Raw genomic sequence first — 14,804 nt, forward strand, 5'->3', positions numbered from 1 at the left:
TTGAAGTGCTTGGGTATTGTTTCAGATGACATGCATGTTTTTTTTGTCAACATAATGCAGGAAGTAATAAAATGCATGAGGTGTCTTGAGTCTTGTTGCTCAGATACTGTTTCACCACTTAACACAATTATTATTTTTAGGGCAGCGGTGGCCTAAGGGTTAGAGGAGCACCCTTGTTGCCGAAAGGTTTGACGGTTGACCAAATACATATCAATTTGGGGGCCCTTAACTTAAAAAAGTTTGATAAGCACTGCCTAACATTTTGGTCACTAAGATGTTCCTCCTACAGTGGTAGTTAGGGACCTATGCCTCTTGCCCTGTCTTCCTCTTGGGTCATGATGAGGAGCTGATGTTTGCTCTGGGAATGATATCGCCTTCAGATCGAGACTCGTAAAAATGTTGGTCCATAATTACCTCCACACACGCATTGGCCTCTGGCACGTCATGTAAGGACTTAAACAAACCCCTGGGCTGGGAGATGCAGGCCCCCAGCTCTGCCCCGATGGACAGATAAACCCTGAGTCCGAGAGAAAAACACATAATGGTCTGCAATCTAATCACCTAAATACAGTCAATTGTTACAGGAATTTGTTTTCGTGGCACTCTCTGTGGTTTTGAAGGCAACTTGACTCGAAGATGAAAAACTGGTGGTAGTTGACAAACATTAAGTTAAGTTGTAACACAAATGTAAAGAAAGAGTACCAATTCACAGCAGCAGCAAAGTTCATGAACAGAACAAACAGAAACTGCATATAGTCCCTTTGGTACTGTGGAGTCTGACAATTAACTGTCTTTTTAAGTGTCTGTCCTGGGACTACTCGCTATGGTAGGCCTACTAGCCTACTACTCTCATACTTTGTAGAGAAAGGTCCTTTTGCACACCTACTGGGACTGTTGTGTAGGAGCAGGCAACCAGTGCAGCATGAAACAATGGAAGTCCTACACGCTGTCTTCACTTATAGCAGTATTTTACAATGTTTTGGTCTAAATTACCTTCATCAGGTATCCCTGATCCCTGATTCAGAAGGCTAGCTGTGGCTTTGATGTAATTCCTTGTCAAATGACAATGCACCTCAACAGTCAGTCCATTACAATGTGCACTATGAATAATCTTTTATGTTTGCAATTTAGCCTAACAAGCTAAAGATGTATCTTCAACTGCAGACAGTGTTTGGTTCATATAGCTAAAGAGTCTGATCGTTTACTTAATCGTAATGGAGCAGCTGAACTATCCCTTTAAGCAGCAAACAGCACAGGTTTCTATTACTTGGTTGATGGATGTGTCAATGGCACCCCTGCTGTGCCATGTTGTACAAGATTTGCGCTAACTGGAGTATAAAGTAGGATGATTACAGTAATGCTCCGGGTAATCTCTTTAACCACTTAAACCGTGTCTACTTTGTTGACCAGGGATCTACAGCTCCTTTTTATGTGAATGTCATATTTGCACTTGGTTCTTGTGACTGCGTTAATAGTGAGGGAGGTGGTTAAGTTGGCATTCAAATTAAAGTACTTAATTTAGATATCTTCGAATCATTATCTATAATTTACAGGTATATAGCTGCAGGAAGATATGGTAATGTGTAGGAGAATTGGTAAAGAATGGTAAAGGAAGGCTGAAATTCCCTAAAAGTGCACATTTAGAAAACAAATTAAAAATAAACAAAAAAGGGATCTAGAAGTTCACACCGCATCGCTCTGTGACACAGAGAGTTTGTAGAACAGCTATTTTTGGAATGAGCGACCCCGTACTCTATTAGCTACTGGAGAGGTGACATACATGAATTTCTACACAGAGGAATTATTATTTCAACGCAAAATACTGCGTTCAAGTTCAGGAGACAATTCTCCTGAATGCTTGTCTTCGGGTATGGCATGGAGACGGGGGCATTTGCATTTATTTCACCATTATAGTAAATGCTGCATTCATGGTCTGAAGATGGCAGTTTTTACAGACAGGTAAAAGGGCAGGAGCTCGAGCCCCCTTTGATGCCTGTGTGCATGTGCCTGGGCCTGCACGTTACATAAGTTAATTAGCACCTTAGTTATTTTAGTTCAGGCATACAATTTGCTACATTTGCACATGAGCTTACGTGTGTATTCCCTGTGTAGGATATCAGCCTGTCCTACTCTCCCTCAGTGGATTCCCTGTGTAGGATATAAGCCTGTCCTACTCTCCCTCAGTGGATTCCCTGTGTAGGATATCAGCCTGTCCTACTCTAGCCTGGCTAATAAGCCAGACTCAAATCACACTGTCGTGTGGTATTTGAGTCTGGAGATGCTGTGTATGGATCTTGTTTCCCGGTGGGCGGGTTCAAACATTTTCTCTTTGATGCAATTGGTCAGAGCTACTGTCAGTCAAAGGTCTCAAGCATTGAACGTCACTGTACAAAAGCCCGCCCATATTGCATACCGTGTCCCAATTGGCCACACCAGTTCTCTGGTGTAGGAAATGGGCGTACAATTGAGCCTCTCCAGACCGTAATCCGCCGGCAGGCAATTTCTTTTTGCCAACGGCTGATTCGGTCTGGCTTATTAGCCAGGCTAGTCCTACTCTCCCTCAGTGGATTCCCTGTGTAGGATATCAGCCTGTCCTACTCTCCCTCTGTCCTACTCTCCCTCAGTCCTCTTCTTCCGGTGGTGCACCTTTGTTTTCCTTCCTAATAAATGAAAACAAAACTGTTACTTTAGGGAAGTTGTATTTATACAACGTTTCGGGAGAAGAGACCTCCTTCCGCTTGACCTTAACCACTCCTCCCTCCTTATCAAACTCACCTGCCTGGGTGCCTTTAATTATCACCCGGCCAATCCCCGGTGCAATCACCACAGTATAAATACACCTGCGATCTCTCAACCAAGTTGTTTGTTCTGCTCCAAGACAGACCAAGCATGGGTTGTGAGTACTGCACTTGTAGATCGGCTATTTTCACTATTCTTCAAAATCTCCATCCTCCTCCACCCCAACCTCCTCCTTCCGCCTCGATTCTCTAGGAATCCAGGGGGGGCAATGACGGAGCAGAGACGACCAACCGCTCATTCCAAGTAGAGCAAAGATGACCGTCAGCTCCAGAGACTATACGCCCCCGGCCCCCCACCCTGAGTCTCATCCTACCTTGGGTTCCTCACTCCACTCCGCATTCATCTCATTCTGTTTCAATAAACTGAAGGCGAAGGTGTGGTCTCTTACTAGTGAAGGATGCAAATAAATAAATAGCAACAAGCTCAAAATGTGTGGCTTCGCTCATCGTTTCGAGCTTGCAGATCTGTTTTTGTGTGACGCTGTACACTATAGTATGAGTAGGCCTAGGATGTATAGGGAGCTAATTTACGAGAAAGACAGACGGTTAGAATATGGTTTCTATATATTCTATATAGGTTTCTGCTGATAGCAATGATATATTAGTTCTATTCATTCCACTCATCGCCAGATCATTGAACAATAACCTCAGTTGTAGTCGTAGATGCTTCTAGCCAGTGAACGTCACGATTCCCTAGTGATATTCCTAGTTTTTGCATGTTGGCTTTTTGCCTGTACTCCTCTCCTGTGCCTCATATCTCACCTACCACCTTGTTGCTCTGCTCTGCCTGCCTACCACCTTGCCTTCCGCATTCCCAGTTTGTGTAAATAAACACCCTTGAACTTTTAGTACTTGTCTGTAAATTGTCTGTGTCTGCATTTGGGTCCACCAGTTATTTATTTGTATACTGTGAGTCTGTGACAACATCCAGTTGTCAGTGCAACCATGAGAATTAATCTCATGCCTGATACTGAAACTAAATAGAAAAAGAACATTACTAATGTTCTGCATGTGCATATTGCTATGCCAGAATATCTAATACAGTATGTGTAAAGTCACAGTAAACATCCTTAGTGTTCTTTATACCCATTTGAAAGTCAGAGAAATGTAACCAAATGGACATGTACTGTACTGTGTGCAGTACAACAATAGACTAGAAAAAGTGCCCTTCCGGGCACAGGTCTCCACCAGGTTATCCACAGATCCGTGCAGTTAGAGGTAAAAACACTTTTTGGCCAGTTATAGCGCCACCTTGAGGCTGAGTTGAAATTGTTCATGTGGCATTTCGTCCTCGGCTTAGTGGGAATGTGGGTGCACAATTTCACGGAAATCACGCGATGTGTTCATGATTTGCAGCATTTTGTTTGAAACTGAGCACTCCTGTGAACTTTGGAAGCCAATCTTAACCAATCAGGATGGAGTCTGATAAATCTGAAAGACCCGTTTCGTTGAATGGCTCTAGAGAGACTGTGTAGCAATTTGCGTGATGTTTGGACAAAATCTGTAGGTGTACTGTGCAAAAACGTGTTTTGCACAAAGCGGCCTCCTGGTGGCGCTATAACAGGCCGTTCTGGAAAGTTTGGGGCAGAGGTTCATGGTTGGCATCCAGGGAGTGTGTGTGCAAAATATGGCATTGAAAAACTTGTTTTGCACAAAGCGGCCTCCTGGTGGCGCTATAACAGGCCGTTCTGGAAAGTTTGGGGCAGAGGTTCATGGTTGGCATCCAGGGAGTGTGTGTGCAAAATATGGCATCGACCGGGTTAACGGTGGCCGAGATTAGCTGTTCACGGACGGACACACGGACACACGGACGGACGGACGGAGTGCAAAACATACTCTCTCCCCATGCCTTCGGCCTGGTGGAGACAATAAGGCAGTCAGGGGAAGCTGGAATGCACAGCCTGTTGCCAGAGCTTCTCATCAGAGAGAATGGAGATGAAAGCCAGCATGGTGTTGCCTTTGGGGCTTTTCACTTTCTGTTCCACAGACTACTTGTATCCAAATGCCAAGAAGTAATAATATCTGGTTGGAGTGGTATTAATAATAACTCAACATTTGCAGGCGAGCAGCACCGATGAGGTGTTATTGTGAGGAAGTAATAGCCTACTTTTACTTATACATCTCAGGAAAAGATATTATAGGCCTACTACTACTACTCTCTATATATTTTTTAAAATCTTTAGTTACTATAGTTACTTTTGAATTATTATTACAAAACATACAATAACCACCTCAGCCGACGGGACATTCTGCATAAGGATTGAGTACTTTTAGTAAAGTACATTTTGAATAATGGGACTTCTACTTGTGTGTTTCTACAATACATGGCAGTATAGTATTGATACTTTTATTAAAGTATAGGAAATGTAGTACTTGTTCACCCACTTGCGGATGGGTTTCAAAACTGTCATCACTCCAGACTCTCTGCCGGTACAAAGGAGGCGCTAACGCAGAAAATGCAAAAGCCCCATTTTAACCGTTATTTCAAATGTGCCGAGATAGCATCTCCTCCAGTATGTCTGACTGACACGCTGTGAGTGGAGTGGACAGACTCTGTGTGTAGGTGCCGTGGTGGTGTGCGTAGGAGTGAGACTGCAGCCTAGCTGCCCTCCCTGTGTGTAAAAAGTCCTCCTGAATCCTGAACAGTGGCGTTCAGTGTGGAGGAGAACTCTGGTGTTGGTTGACAGCTCTGTGAGTTGCGGGCACAAAGCAGTCTTTATGTGTAGCGAGGGTACCGCCCTGTGACTCAGGGAGCTCTCTTGTGTAGTGTGTGCGTGTGCGTGTGTTTATGTGTGTGTGTGTGTGTGTGTGTGTGTGTGTGTGTGTGTGTGTGTGTGTGTGTGTGTGTGCGTGCGTGCGTGCGTGCGTGCGTGCGTGCGTGCGTGCGTGTGTGTGTGTTTGCATGTGCACATGGGTGCGTGCGTGCGCAGGCCCCAGGGGACCCAGTGAGAGGTGAGCTCTGTTACACTGCACAAAAGGAACACCTTCCCTTCAGAGCACACTGGTCCCTCCAAACTGCCAGGAAATGGAGCTAAAGTATGCTCGCTGCAGGATTACCTCATTCCCCTAGAATCTTTGGTTACTGGCACTTTTCTTTTTTCCTTCCTTTTTTTGTTCAAAGAAGCAGTGACAAAAGACAAAAAATAAACTCTGCCACCTGTTCATCAGCTGCCCGACTGTAGCTTCATATTATAGTAAGCTTTTCATGAATCAAATCTTTCTCCAACACGTGGTGCCGGTTTTATTTCTATTGTGCATAAGAGAGTTTACTTTACATCAAGAGTAACTTGTATGGTGGTGACATAATGTGCCTTTTGTTGCCCTCTCTCCAGCAACATGGAGATTAAATCTAATTAATTTAGACACTCTATAGCCCACCTTTGGAGTAGAGTAGAACCACAACCAATGTACTGTCTGAATCCAGTGGCGCTGTGGAGTTCGGGTAGCAGCAGTAGGCCTGTTTGCAGAAGGATGTTGGCTCAACTCCTCAAACAAAATGAGAATTTGTGTTGAAATGCCCTTGAGCAAGGCACTCAACATAAACATTGCTAGACTGAGATTGAGACTGAGATTTTGACCATTGGTCTCTCTCTCTCATTAGCAGGAAACAGTGCTGCACTGTCTCTCTCTCTGTTTCTGGCACAACAGCGCCCCTACTGGTACTAATAGTCATACTGGTGCTCACTGTCACATAGGTGCATGGGTGGGTTAACGTCACATAGATAGGCGGACACAGACATTGCTGTTCTTTGGCGTGGTTGCACCACTCAAAAACAAGGACAGAGAGGTGAAGAGGTGTGCCAGGAGAGACACCTGACAAGTGAAGCTGAGAAGGCTGCAGCCTATTATGGAAACCTGGGCACAGTGTACAAGATCACCAAGCGACTCTGTGGCAAATGTACAAACCAAACTGCCCATGTTATGGACAAGAATTACAACAGAGCACGAGCAAGCAGCCAGATGGGTTCAACACTTCCAGGAAGTAGTCAATCTCCCTGAGCCAGAACAACCAGCCAACATCACAACAACAGACAATATCCTGGAAATCAACATCGACCCCCCTGACTCTGCTGAGGTTAAAGCCGTCATTCAAACCCTGAAGAGTGGCAAAACATGTGGCATTGATGCAATCCATGCTGAAGGATGATAAATCTTGAAAATCTCCAATAATGAACTGTATAAACAAACAGGGAGCCAGAGCATCACCCAAAGAGATTACACATCGACGCCTGAGATGGCTGGGGCCTTAAGATGGACACCACCAGGCAAGAGAAAACCTGGGAGGCCCAAGACCACCTGGCGCAGAACTGTGACGCAGGAGCTGGAACAGATGAACCTGTCCTGGGGAGAGGAGAGGCGCACCATGCTGCCAGGGATCGGATGCAATGGAGAGCACTCATTGAAGCCTTATGTCCCATAGGGGACGAAGAGTAAGTAAGTAATATATGGGCATAAAAAGGACAGACAGATGGACACATCGTTCCTGAGTACCATACTGTATCCACCCACGCACGCACGCACACAATTCATTCTACTATTCTACATTCTACTATCATGGCATAAAAATGTGTAATTCCCAGCTACCACCCTCCGTCAAAAACTATAGGTTACTTTAGTAACCCCAGTTATTAAAACGACTGAGCGAGGTGAATCGCCCTATGGGGAGTGCCATCTCTGGCACGAACACACAGAATTAAACCATATACTTCACGAACAATTTAATTGGTTGGGACTTCTACCCGCCCATGGCATGATCACCCCTCCCACCGGGGTGATAACGTACCCAACATGCCACACGGGTCATTCCATGTTAACCAGATTGGCTTCTGCTTAGTTAAGTCAGAAGGGTAGTCTTTCAGGCGATTCACCTCGCTCAGTCGTTTTAATAACTGGGGTTACTAAAGTAACCTATAGTTATTATAAACTCCTTCACTCAGTGAATCGCCCTATGGGGAAATATAAACTCCCGTATAGCTACCTACCAGTTGAACAAGTCCCAACCAACGTCACAGGCTTTTTGCCTGTGACGGCCAACCCAGGAAGCAACGTCTAAAACGGCATTAGCCATTGCAGACAGCACCACATCCAAGTTATTCGGCGAAGGTCGAAGGGGACGACCAGCTCGCCGCTGTACAGACATCCTGAATGGGGACACCCTTAGCGAGGGCCCAGGATGCAGACATACCCCTAGTAGAGTGAGCCCTCAAGCCCAATGGGGGCTCCACTCCTCTCTCGGCGTATGCCAAACGAATGGCTTCCACAATCCATTGTGAAAGTCTTACCTTCGTTATCGGTTTTCCCTTACTTTGGGAACCCCATGACACGAACAGTTGATCCCCATTCCTGAAAGGAGCAGTTCTGTCCACATAGTGTCTCAGCGCTCTGACCGGGCATAGGCAATTCAACCTCCTATCCTCCACAGAGGAGAAAGGTGGCGGGTGAAATGCCATCAGATCGACCGGGGCGCAGCCAGAGGGGAAATTCTTAGGCAAGAACGCGAGGCTCGGCCTAATAGAGACTCTAGAGTCGTTCCCGCTGAATCTCATGCAGCTCGGGTTGACCGAAAGCGCATGTATGTCGCTGGCTCGCTTCGCAGTCGTCAAGGCGACCAGCAGAGCAGTCTTTAGTGTGAGGAACTTCAAGTCCACTGTCCCCAGTAGCTCGAAGGGGCCCTGTGAAAGGGCGTCCAGTACCAGAGTCAGGTTCCAGGACGGGACCAGAGATCTGGAAACTGGACAGGCTCGCCTAACGCCCGCCATGAAACGACGGACTAGCAGGTTCTCACCTACTGTCTTGCCGTCTACCCCCACGTGGTACGCCGAAATGGCCGCCAGGTTGACCTTCACTGAGAATTGGCCTAGACCTCTGTCCAGGAATTCCTGCAAGAAGGTCAGAACGTGCCTCACTGAAGCCTGAAACCCGTACAGGTCTGGCCGCACACCAACGTTCGAACACGGTCCAGGCCGTGTTGTATCGTTGTCTAGTAGACAGGGCTCTCGCCCCTAGAATCGTCGTGATGACGTTCGGGGGCAGGCCTTCGGCATCCAGGTTCAGCCCCTCACAGGCCAGACCCAGAGGTCCAGGTCCTGTGGACGTGGATGGAAGATCTCCTGCCCCACTTGAGTGAGCAGATCCCTCCACAGCGGGAGCTGCCAGGGTTGGTCGTAAAGGAGTGGGACTATGTCCGACCTCCAAGACCCCCAAGCCGGGGCCACCAGTAGCATGCATAGGCCCTGAGTCCTCACCCTGGCCAGGGCGGAGGGGATCAGGGGCAGAGGAGGGAATGCGTAAAGCAGGCCCCTCGGCCAAGGGTGCGCCAACGCATCCATGCCCAGAGTCGGGGACCCTGTCAGGGAGAAGAAGTACTGACACTTCGTGTTCCCTTCTGATGCGAACAGGTCCGCCACCGGCACGCCGTACCCGGCCCATATCTGAGCTGCTACTTCCTTGTGCAGTGACCATTCGTGGTAGCGGAGTGGACCTCTGGACAACAGGTCGGCTCCTGTGTTCAGGAGTCCTGGGACATGGCAGGCCGTGACTGACAGCAGATGCTCGTGGCACCATGTCAGGAGCCTGTGTGCCAACGTGTGCAGGCGTAGGGATTTGAGCCCTCCCTGCTTGTTGATATAGCACATTGTCGTGGTGTTGTCGGTTCGAACCAGAACGTGACACCCCTGGATAAGCGGTTTGAAGTGCCGCAAGGCAAGTTAGACCACCAGGAGCTCCAGATAGTTGATGTGTGCACGTCTCATGGCTCCGTGCCACACTCCTCTGGCCGTCCTGCCGTCGTGGGTGGCCCCCCACCCCGACATGCTGGCGTCCGTGGTGATGATCTTCCTGGTAAGGGTCTGTCCCAGGGGAACACCCTCCACCAGGACACATCTGTTTGACCATCACTTCAGGGCGAGTACACAGCCTGCAGATACCGTCACTCGCCGTGACAGGCACCTGGTGGGCACACCTTATCCATCTCTGGAAAGGTCTCATGTATAGCCTGCCCAGCCGCACTAGGGAGATGGCCGATGCCATGAGCCCGGCCATCCTTAGGCAGGTTCGGAAGGGGACCCTCTGTCCCGTCCTGAACAGCGTCACACACTGTAAGAAAGCGTCCATCCTCGCCTGGCTCAGTCGAGCCGTGTAGGAGACGGAATCCAGTGCTATGCCTATGAAGTCTATCGACCTTGTGGGGACCAGAACACTCTTCTCGTGATTGATGGTGAACCCCAGGGAGGTCATGTGGAGCACCACTTGAGTGGTGTTCCGCATCGCCTCTCGTGCAGAGTCTGCGTTTAGTAGCCAATCGTTGATGTAGCTCGCTACGCAGAGACCCAGACGCCGCAGCGGGGCAATCGCCGCCTCGGTGCATTTCACAAAAAACCCTGGGGCTCAGGGACATCCCAAAAGACAGTGTACTCCCCTTGAAACCGAACCTCAGGAATTTCCTGTGAGGTGGGTAGATGGGAATGTGAAAATAGGCGTCTTTCAGGTCTATCGTCGTTCGGACGTATGGAACGTACGAGGGACTTGGCCGTCAGCATTTTTAAGTTGAAGGAGTCAATGGTACCTCTCTGACGGCCTTCTTCTCCAGCAGGGACTGAATCTCTGTCTGGAGCACTTCTGCCGCTTGCCCACGAGCTTCGGAGAAGAGGACTTCTGCGAAAGCGGGGGATCTCATAGCAAACTGGAGCCTGTAGCCCTTCGCTATGGTGCGTAGGACCCAGGGGGATGCTCCGCACAGTTCCCACTGCGGTCGGCATCGAGCCAGAGGGTTCTCCGTGGCCATGGGGGCCTCCACTATGGCAGTGGAGCTCCCTGGGGCATGACCCGTCCGGCTCGTGACGAGTGTGCCCGTCGAAACGGGCGCACTCGGCACCGGAATTAGGTCCCGTCTCATTGTGTCGGGAAACCCAGGGGTTTCCCTCCACAGCGAGCTCATGCCCCCCCGATATTGTTGTTTGTGGGGTTTTTTTTGGGCAAAGCCTTTATTACAGAAACAGGACAGAGTTGATCTCCTGCCGGAGAATCTGACCCGCTTCGCCGCGTGCATCGGAGTAGAGGACTTCTCCGAATGCAGGGGGCCTCATAGCGAACTGGAGCCTGTAACCTCTCGCTATGGTGCGGAGAACCCAAGAAGACGCTCCGCACAGTTCCCACTGTGTCAGGCGACGCGCAAGGGGGTTCTCCATCGCCAGGGGAGCGCGTGGTCGCGCAGGGTCACGGGCCCGTATGTGGCGGGAACCCGTGCCATGAGCCTCAACCTCTTGTGGGGCGGCTTGGGAGTGCAGTCTGAGATTACTACGCCCAGAGCAAGCCCTGAGGCGGGGGGGATGGGGGAAGACGTCAGGGTGGGTCTCCCCCGGGAGGCAGAAAGTGTCACTTCTTCTGCTGAGCCTTGCCGGCCTTGGGGGGGGGGCCCTTCTTAGTGCCGGCCGTGCGGCTGCTGGAGGGCGGCGGCGTTGGTCAGTGGGGCGTGGGGGACGTTTGTCCCTCACGTCCGCGGAGGAGGAGCTCGTTGTCCGTCATCCACCTTGAAAACAGCCTATCTAGAATGCTAAGCATGCTAGGGTGGCATCGGCCATCGAACGAGGTTGCTACTCCTGACCTCGAAAAGGTTAGCTAAACAGCTAAACAAACCTAGCTTCACAATGTACATACCTGTAATGTTGAGGGAAGCAGTCGGTAGTCGAGGGTCGCTGGGGAACCACGTCGAGTGAGACTCTTGCCTTTGGCCGCTGCGTGAAGTAGTAGTAGCGGTAGTCGTCGGTGGAGGCCTAGGACTGCATCCGACATCCCGTTGTCACAACCACCCGGCTCGGGGGGAGCCTCGTTGGTGGGCTGACGAGATCCCGCTGGAGGGAGAGCAGCACCCAGAGCCAGCCGGCGAGACCTGGCTGATGTCTTGGGTCTGGCTCCACAGGCCTGTTTACCAGTGTGGTGAAGAGCGTGTGGAGCTTGTTGTTGGCGGTCCGAGCCGCCTTCCTGGCAGGGGAGGAGCCCAGGAAGGACTCGTCATGGTGTCTCTGAGACGCGTCAAGGTTGAGGGGTCTGGAGAGAGAGGACGAGGCGGTGGGGGCTGGGTTCTTGTTAGTATCCATGCCAACTAGAGTGGAGTTTTCACAAACACTCAAGATAGCAGAGAAAACAAACCAACCACAGGCTCTTGCTAGTTAGAGTGGAGTTTACACAGAGCACTCAAAAATAGCAGAGAAATTACTAGAACATGGGTTACTTTCGTAAACTAGCAGAGAAAGTACTAGAACTAGAGTTACTTTCGTAACTACTAGGACCGTGGTCACTATCCGCGGGTCGTCACGTGGGTCACGTGGGTTATTGTTTACAATAATAAGCCCAGTGGTGAGGCCTCGTCTTTCGGCGATGGCCTGGTAAAATGCGCTCCGTTTTTTTTTACCGCAGGAGCGTGTAAAAGGCCGGAGGCGGAGAGTAGCTTCGGCAGCGAGTCAACTAAAGCTGTTGTCACCCCTGCAGGCCATCTTGGGTGTTGGTGTAGCTTGAAGAAGGAACCCGCAGTCCAAGATATTGTAGAAGCACTTCTCTTTTAAGTTATAAGGTTGGAGCCCGTTTTTCAGTGGGCTTAGGTACCTTCTTAGCCGGAGCGTAGTCGTGCCCATCCACCTGGCTCCAGGTGCAGGCTGCTGCCGGTCTGGTGGCGGTGGATGTAGGCTAGGTTAGGACGAGCCCCTGTATTGGGGCGCTGGGTCAGAGTGGAGAATTGTGTTCTCAGATCAAAACCCGGGTCGTCCAAGTTGGCATCGCCGTGGGCGATGCAGGCCTCAACCCGCTGAAGACGCCTCTGCTTCCGCCGGAAGGAAAGGGGAAGACAGCATGGACAGAAGCCCGGAGCAAGGATGGCCTGGCGAAGATGTTCGGGCCCAGGCAAAAGGCACAGCTTGTGTGGAGGTCATCTACAGCCAGAAGGTTGGAGCATGACCTGTGGAGACAGACCCTCTGTGGAGTAGCTGCTAGGCTACTAGCCTTGGTGCTAGTTTACACAGAGCACTCAAAAATAGCAGAGAAATTACTAGAACCTGGGTTACTTTCGTAACATAGCAGGGAAAGTACTAGAACTAGAGTTACTTACTCTACTACTAGGACCGTGGTCACTATCCGCGGGTCGTCACGTGGGTCACGTGGGTTATTGTTTACACTAATAAGCCCAGTGGTGAGGCCTCGTCTTCCGCGATGGCCTGGTAAAATGCGCTCCGGTTTTTACCGCGGGAGCGTGTAAAAGGCCGGAGGCGGAGAGTAGCTTCGGTGGCGAGTCAACTAACGTCTTTCGGCGGCAAGTTAACAAGGCTAGGCCGCGTCGGCGGTGTGTATACAGCGGCGCGGAGCGTAGCGGCGAGTTAGCTAGCGTCTTTCGGTGTCAAGCTAACAAGGCAGGGCCGCGTCTAAGGCTCGTTGTGTAGGCGAGTGCAAGCTAGCAGGCAACCCGGTCTTATGGCGCGGGAGGAGGCTAACGTTGTGTACTAGCGAGGCTAAGTGGCGTCTCTCGGCACTGCACCAGCGAGCTAAAACTAGCCGAGGAGGGCCGCTAGCTAGAGCTAACGACCGGAGGGAGGAAGCTGGCTTAGCGGGCTAACAAACTCAACACTGCACAAGACCTTTGTTACGCTTCTCAGCGGCCGGTAAACACTTACGTGGTCTTTTGCAAGAGACGTGTCGTCGTGAAGAGGGCTACCGGAGGGTTTGCAGAACACTGTGAATCTCTTGGTACAAGCCGATGGCCCGTCTTGGTGAGATACGGTTTCAACCATAGAGTATTAAAAGGATAGAGACTAAACTGGTGCGAAGCTCCGCCCCCTCCGCTATTCATGTCAGTGGAAGTTGCTCAGTGGCGTTTTGAAGCACCCGGAAGGCTGCCGGAAGTACCGTCTATTTCCGCATTTTTTCGCTGATTCAGCATTTGGGCACCAAATTTTGGTGCCCAAATGCGGAAGTGCAGCTGGGCTTTAACATTGAGTGCTCGGTTGCACGGGGTTTCCTCGTCAAGAATCCACGGGTCCGCCTGCAGTCCTTCCGCTTACCACTAGGGCCCAGCGCTTCAACATTGGAGTGCCTAGCTGGCCCCTTGGTTTCAACAGGTAATAACAAACAGGTAGCGTGGCTTAACGTGCGTTCAGCAAGCAGAAGACAATCGGAATGACCCGTATGGCATGTTGGGTACGTTATCACCCCGGTGGGAGGGGTGATCATGCCATGGGCGGGTAGAAGTCCCGACCAATGAAATTGTTCGTGAAGTATATGGTTTAATTCTGTGTGTTCGTGCCAGAGATGGCACTCCCCATAGGGCGATTCACTGAGTGAAGGAGTTTATAATAACTATAGTGACACACTATAGTACCTACTTCAAAACTAGTGCAATTTGCAACTGGACCTAGACCAGTCTTCTGGCTTTCCAAAGGAAATGACCCCCCCAGGGCCCCCACTGTTATTGTCTCCACCAGGCCGAAGGCCTAGGGGGAGAGTATGTTTTGCACTCCGTCCGTCCCTGTGTCCGTCCGTCCGTGTGTCCGTGTGTCCGTCCGTCCGTCCGTGAGGAGCTAATCTCGGCCACCGTTAACCCGGTCGATGCCAAATTTTGCACACACACTCCCTGGATGCCAACGATGAACCTCTGCCCCAAACTTTCCAGAACGGCCTGTTATAGCGCCACCAGGAGGCCGCTTTGTGCAAAAAAAGTTTTTGCACAGTACACCTACACATTTTGTCCAAACATCACGCAAATTGGTACACAGTCTCTCTAGAGCCATTCAACGAAACCGGTCTTTCAGATTTCTCAGACTCCATCCTGATTGGCTAAGATTGGCTTCCAAAGTTCACAGGAGTGCTCAGTTTCAAACAAAATGCTGCAAATCATGAACACATCGCGTGATTTCCGTGAAATTGTGCACCCACATTCCCACTAGGCCCAGGACGAAATGCCACATGAACAATTTCAACTCAGCCTCAAGGTGGCGCTATAACTGGCCGAAAAGTGTTTTTACC

The sequence above is a fragment of the Protomyctophum parallelum genome (assembly GCF_964188405.1).
Source record: "Protomyctophum parallelum genome assembly, chromosome: 2".
NCBI classification, from domain to species: domain Eukaryota; kingdom Metazoa; phylum Chordata; class Actinopteri; order Myctophiformes; family Myctophidae; genus Protomyctophum; species Protomyctophum parallelum.